A 7,128-nucleotide genomic window follows, 5' to 3' on the forward strand; every position below is an offset into this window, starting at 1 on the left:
ACTGTGCATTGTTGCATGCGTGCTCAGTTGCTTAAGTCTTGTCCAACTCTTTGCAACTCTATGGACTATAGCCTGCCAGGCTCCTCTGTCCATGGGATTCTCCAGGCAAGAAAACAAGAGTGGGTTGCCATGCCCTCCTGCAGAGGTTCTTCCCAACCCAGGGATCAAACCTCTATCTCCTGTAGCTCCTGCATTCCTGACAGATTCTTTTACTGCTGAGACACTGGGGCATTGGTAAAGGGGAAATATACGGCTTCAGGAAAACTGGACACTGGCTCTGAAGTAATTCCTAAAGACCCAAAGTGTCCAAGCAGTCCAAAGGTCAGAATAGAGGTTTATGGTTTTCAAGTGATTAATAGAGTTCTGCCTCTGGTTTATCTCTCAGTGGGCCTGGTGGGTTCCCACAACTACCTTCTGGTTATTTTCCCAGTTCTCTAATGGAAATTGGCACAGGCATCCTCAGCAACTTGGCGGAATCACCACATGGGTTTCTTAATTCATGGACTAAGGGCTAATTATGGTAGGAAAGGCCAAGTGGAAGCCTTTCGAATGGCTTCTACTTACCAATACAGTAAAAAAAAAGCAACACCACATCTCTGAAATTGAAAGTGTAAAAGTGTTAGTAGCTCAGTTGTGCCCGACTCTTTGTAATGCCATGAACGGTAGTCTGCCAGGCTCCTCTGTCCATGGAATTCTCCAGGCAAGGAAACTGGAGTGGGTACCCCTTCCCTTCTCCAGGGGATCTTCCCAACCCAGGGATTCAACCCACATCTCTTATGTCTCCTGCATTGGCAGACAGGTTCTTTACCACTAGCGCCACCTGGGAAGCCTCATTAAGTATGTATTACTGTCCTAATACATCCCCATTCAATTTGCTTATTTGGCCTATGAAGACAAGTGAAAAAGCATGGAAGCAGTTTCATGTAAACTTAATCATATGGTGACTTTAACTGTGGCAGCTGTTCCAGCTGTGGGTTTTTTTTTGCTGGAGCGAATCAACCTGTCCCCTGGCACCTGGTAGGTAGCAACTGGGCTGCTGAATCCCTTTTTCTTTATTAAAGGCCATCAGAAGTCATGTGCTATCAAGCACTGACTAGTATACACCTTCACTGTTCTGCATCTGGGCTGTATCAGCTGTCCAGCACTATGTCATGATCTATATTCAGGGACCTTGATCACCTTTTCATGCCACAGAACATTGTGCAGGTCCATTACATTAATGATATCATGTTAATTGGAGCCAATGGGCAGGAAGTAATAACTATGTAGACATATTGTTAATATACATGTGTGCCAAAGGGTCGAAAATAAGTTCCACTGAAATTCAGGAGCTCTCCAAAGTAAAATGTCTGGGGGTGCAGTGGCTTGGAACATTTGAATTAACCCTTTTACTATAATGAACAGTTTGTCCACCTGGTCTCTCCTGTCTCTGAGAGTGACACAGTGCCTAGCGGACCACCTTAGATTTTGGAGGCAACATATACCTCATCTAAGATTGTTACTATGGCCCATTTATTGAGTGACCTAAAAAACTGCTAGTTTTGAGTGGGACTCAGAATTAGAGAAGGTTCTGCAGTCGGTCCAGGCTGCCATGCAAGCTGCTCTGATCCATGTCATAAGACCTAGCAACTATGATGGTGTTGGAAGTGTCTGTGGGCAGATAGAAATACTGCATGGAGCCTTTGGCAGATTTCTATAGGCAAAACATAGCATAGACCTTTAGGATTTTGGAACAAAGCTGTGCTATCCTCTGTAGATAACTACTCTCCTCTGATTTGCTACCGGGCCTTAGTAAAGATTGAATTCTTGGTCATGATCCACCTGATCTGTCCTGAGCTGTCCATTCATTGCATCCTATAGTTTTCTGGTGTATTAATAAGGATTATTTGGTTGAAACAAAGGGTAGCTTAAACTAGCTTAATAAAGGGAATTCTCTGGTGGCTCAGTGGTTAGGACTCAGTGCTTTCATTGCTGGGGCCCAGGTTCAATCCTTATTTGTGGAACTAAGATCCCCACAAGCCTCACTGCACAGCCAAAAATTTTTAAAGATCACAGATTTTAAAAACTAGCTTAATAGCAGATTCTTTACCAACTGAGCTATTGGAAAGCCCTAATAGAATGTAGATTTGAAAGATAACAAAGTAACCCCTGGGACCCAAGGGCAAGCAGGCAACTGGGCCCGAGAAAGGGACTCATCTGGGAAGTGGAAAGACTCTTCTCTCCATCTATCTCTCTGCTCTTGTCCGAAGGTGATTCATTCACCTGCTGAAGATCAATTCTCTTTTGCTCCCTGGTCCTTATGGTAAAAACATGGCTTCCCTCAGCTACTGAATTTATCTGTTAGAGGCTTAACCACACAAAGAGAGGGTGATCATCTCTCTGTTTTGAGGGGGAAGGAACCAGTTGACCCAGCTTTGATGTCAGGAGTATCTGGGTGGAGTGGATGGTGGGTAGGCAAGATCACATGGTACAAAATGGCTACCACCATGAGATAAGATGGAGCACTTAAGGGTAAGTGGGGACAGGGTAGATGGTCCAAAGGTTCCATTTAGAGTTACATACGTGCCTGATTCTCCAGCTAGATCATGAGCTCCTCAAGGGCAGTAATAGTGGCTCATTCATCTTCACGTGCTTTTTATGCCAAGAAGCGAATATTTTTTGGATGAATTTATAACCAGTTCTGTTGACCTTAACTCACACATTAGGCTCACACAAGCATCCAAATTAATACACATAGACATATTCCAATAGACACTCTAACGTACAATAAACACTGGTGACAGATATTTTTCTAGCTTTCTTCCCATATCCTTTCTCCCCTTCTTTCTTTTTTTTTTTTTTTTTCTTTTTCTTTTTTTAGCCATGCCACATCACTTGCAGGATCTTAGTTCCCCAACCAGGGTTTGAAACCGAGTCATAGCAGTGAAAGTGCCAAGTCCTAACCACTGGCCCACCAGAGAACTCCCTCCCCTTCTTTCTTAAAAATAGAGCTTCATTTCCCCCCAACCCCTTGGGGGAAGTAGTACAGTAGTTAATAGTACTATTTTCCCAGACCCTTTGCAGCTAAGGTGGCAATGTGACCCATTTCTGGCCAATAGATACTAGTGGAAGTTACTGAGAGACCCTCTGAATGCTTTGTGAAAGGGACAGGTATATCTGGGTTCTACCTTAACTTGAATGTGTAATCAAGGAGGGTCCAACCTCCTGAAGGGGGGATAAATTGTCAGGCTTCTATAAGAGTATACAATTTTCTATGTGGTCTTCAGCAAACGTTCTGCTTTCTTTTTTTTTTTTTTTTTCTACTTTATCCCTTAAGTTTGTTTTAACTAAAATTGCTAACATTGCCAATCATATTCCCATTTCATATATGCAGCTGTACTCAGTCATATTTCAATTGTCTAATAAATTTAAAAGGAACATAATCCAATATAAGTCTGATTTAATATTCCCTTCATTTAGGCATTCTTGAGTTATTAATTCTTCTTAGGCTCAGAATAATCTTATCCAATTTTGTCCTTATTGTACTAAAAGTTCTTCTTAAATAAAAAAAAAACATAGATAGACACAATTTTTAAAACCCCAAATCTTGAGTTCAAGTATGACCTGAGGTCATTTACTATGTACCAACAGATGTCTGATCAATTTTAGACCCCCTAAACCATTCCTGACCCTATCTTTTGGAATCTTGCTTCTTAAAGCACCCCAAACTACAATCTCCTTAGTAGTCATCATGGTATCAACTCATTCCTGACTTCTCATTTTTGCTTATGCTATCTTAGCCAAGCCCTAAGCACCTTTATAAAGCTTTCTTCAATTCCTCCAACTCACTCATCTAGCCCTCTTTAAATTCTTATTCTTCTCACCATTATTATCAACCTAGTTTCTAAGTCTTCATAAAGGAGATTTTAGCATGTTAATATCCAATCAAAAGTCCTTCAATAAAGCCATGTTTTGAACAATGAATACATTCTGAGAATCCCACAAGGAACGTTCTGCTACGTGTTAGGGAAACACAGCCACTGTCCTATAGGCATTATGGGCTGATGGGTTATTCACATCCGGGACTCACTAGAATTCTCAAGTGCTCTACAAAGTAGACTGTAAACAACTTCAAGGCACTCCATGATCTGTCTAAAAATTTATTTTATTAATTCTATCCCCCATTATTCATTTTCTTTTGGCTAAAATAAATTAGGCTACTTGCCCAGTCTGTACTAAAACTGATCTCTGGGTGATCATCTAATAAAAACATTCAGCAGCTTGGTCTTTTTCTCAGCCCTCACCCATCTAACATCTGAAAATGGGTATCTACCCTTCACTCACCCATTTAATCTTTAACATCTTATAAAATGGCTTCCAACCACACCACCCTCTTCATACTGAAACTGATTTCCAAGTGGTCACCTTAACCTGTTAATGGCCAGTCTCCCAGTAACCTGGCCTTGGCTCACTTCTTTGACTCCTAGCCCTGATTCTCCTATCATCCCCATACTCCAACCAAAGAGATTCTCTTTTCCCTGTGGCTTCACTTCTATCCTTTCCTATCAGTTCTGTACATTACCCCTAAATCAGATCCTAATTTCTGACTGTGTGTGTGTGTGTGTGTTAGTTGCTCAGTCATCTCTGACTTTTTGTGACCCCATAAACTGTAGCCTGCCAGGCTTCTCTGCCCATAGAATTCTCCAGGCAAGAATACTGGAGTGGGTAGCGATTCCCTTCTCCAGGGGATCATCCCGACCCAGGGATCAAACTTGAGTCTCCTGCATTGCAGGCGGATTCTTTACTGTCTGAGCCACCAGGAAAGCCCCAAGTTTCTGATTATCTAGACTATTAACACTGATCTTCTAACAAACATTCCTCTCTTCAGTCTCTTTCACATTCTAACTGAAAGGAAAAAAAAAGCAGGTCTTACGTTATTTCCTTCTTCCAAACTCTTATTCCTAAATCAATTAAACACTAACTCCCCACTCTGATGTTCAAGTATTTCTAAGATTTTAACTCAGTTCAGCATGAATTAGCATCAGTCAGTGTAACCTTTCACTGCTATACTCAGCATACTCTCAGCTCCAGCCAAACCAGTCGGCTTATTTTTCACTAAACACACAGTGCTTGTGCTCTCCAGGCTCTGGTTCACCTTTTATTCACCTGGATTATCCTTTCCCCCTCATCTCTGCTCTTCTAAATCTTGTGTTGTGTGTGCTTAGTCACTCAGTTGTGTCCTACTCTTTGCTACCCATGGCCTGCAGCCTGCCAGGCTCCTCTGTCCATGGAATTCTCCAGTCAAGAATACTGGAGTGGGGTGCCATGCCCTCCTCCAGGGAATCTTCCCAACCCAGGAACTGAACCCAGGTCTCCTGCATTGCGTGTGGATTCTTTATCATCTGAGCCACCAGGAAAGCCCCAAATCTTATCCTCCCCTAATTTCACTTGCCATGATATCTTTACTAACTCTCTACCAAATTTGTGTTGTTATCATACTTCCTGACTGGATTCTAAACTCTGCTCAAACAAAATATTGCATTCAGTGAACCCTTCTATGTGCCAACTTGTGCTAAGTGACTTGCATGCGTTATCTCATCTAATCCTCACATCAATGTTGTTAGGCCAGCACTCTCCCCATTTAACACCAAAGAAAATGAGGCTCAAGGAGATTAAGCATAGTTTGCCCAACTCATACATATAACAAGGTTGAAGTCATTGTTTTAATCTATTTGGGCTGCTATAACATAAATGCCATAAACTGAGTAGCTAACAACAGAAATGTATTTCTCACAGTTCTGAAAGCTGAGAAATCAAAAACCAAGGCACCCTCAGTTCAGTGTTTGGTAAGTTCTCATTTTCTAGTTCATAGGCAGCTATTTTTTCACTGTTCTCACAGGACAGGCAGGGTGAGGGAGCTCTCTGGGGTCTTTTTTACAAGGATACTTATGCCATTCATGCGAAACAGCAAAATGGCTGTCTGGGGAGGCCTTACAAATAGCTGTGAAAAGAAGAGAAGCGAAAAGCAAAGGAGAAAAGGAAAGATATAAGCATCTGAATGCAGAGCTTCCCTGGTGGCTCAGAGGTTAAAGCATCTGCCTCCAATGCGGGAGAACCTGGTTCAATCCCTGGGTCAGGAAGATCCCCTGGAGAAGGAAATGGTAACCCACTCCAGTATTCTTGCCTGGAGAATCCCATGGAGAAACCTGGTAGGCTACAGTACACGGGGTCGCACAGACACGACTGAGTGACTTCACTTACTTACACTTAAAGAATAGCAAGGAGAGATAAGACAGCCTTCCTCAGCAATCAATGCAAAGAAAGAGGAAAACAACAGAATGGGCAAGACTAGAGATCTAGGCTGTATATTGTCATCCTGCTTATTTAACTTATATGCAGAGTACATCATGAGAAACGCTGGGCTGGAAGAAGCACAAGCTGGAATCAAGATTGCCAGGAGAAATATCAATAACCTCAGATATGCAGATGACACCACCCTTATGGCAGAAAGTGAAGAGGAACTAAAAAGCCTCTTGATGAAGGTGAAAGAGGACAGTGAAAATGTTGGCCTAAAGCTCAACATTCAGAAAACGAAGATCATGGCATCTGGTCCCATTACTTCATGGGAAATAGATGGGGAAACAGTGGAAACAGTATCAAACTTTATTTTTTGGGGCTCCAAAATCACTGCAGATGGTGATTGCAGCCATGAAATTAAAAGACACTCTTTGGAAGGAAAGTTATGACCAACCTAGATAGCATATTCAAAAGCAGACACATTACTTTGCCAACAAAGGTCCGTCTAGTCAAGGCTATGGTTTTTCCAGTGGTCATGTATGGATGTGAGAGGTGGACTGTGAAGAAAGCTGAGTGCTGAAGAATTGATGCTTTTGAACTGTGGTGTTGGAGAAGACTCTTGAGAGTCCCTTGGACTGCAAGGAGATCCAACCAGTCCATTCTGAAGGAGATCAGCCCTGGGATTTCTTTGGAAGGAATGATGCTAAAGCTGAAACTCCAGTACTTAGGCCACCTCATGCGAAGAGTTGACTCATTGGAAAAGACCCTGATGCTGGGAGGGATTGGGGGCAGGAGGAGAAGGGGATGACAGAGGATGAGATGGCTGGATGGCATCACCGACTCGATGGACGT

The sequence above is a fragment of the Bubalus kerabau genome, chromosome 8 (genome assembly GCF_029407905.1).
Source record: "Bubalus kerabau isolate K-KA32 ecotype Philippines breed swamp buffalo chromosome 8, PCC_UOA_SB_1v2, whole genome shotgun sequence".
In the NCBI taxonomy this organism is placed as follows: domain Eukaryota; kingdom Metazoa; phylum Chordata; class Mammalia; order Artiodactyla; family Bovidae; genus Bubalus; species Bubalus kerabau.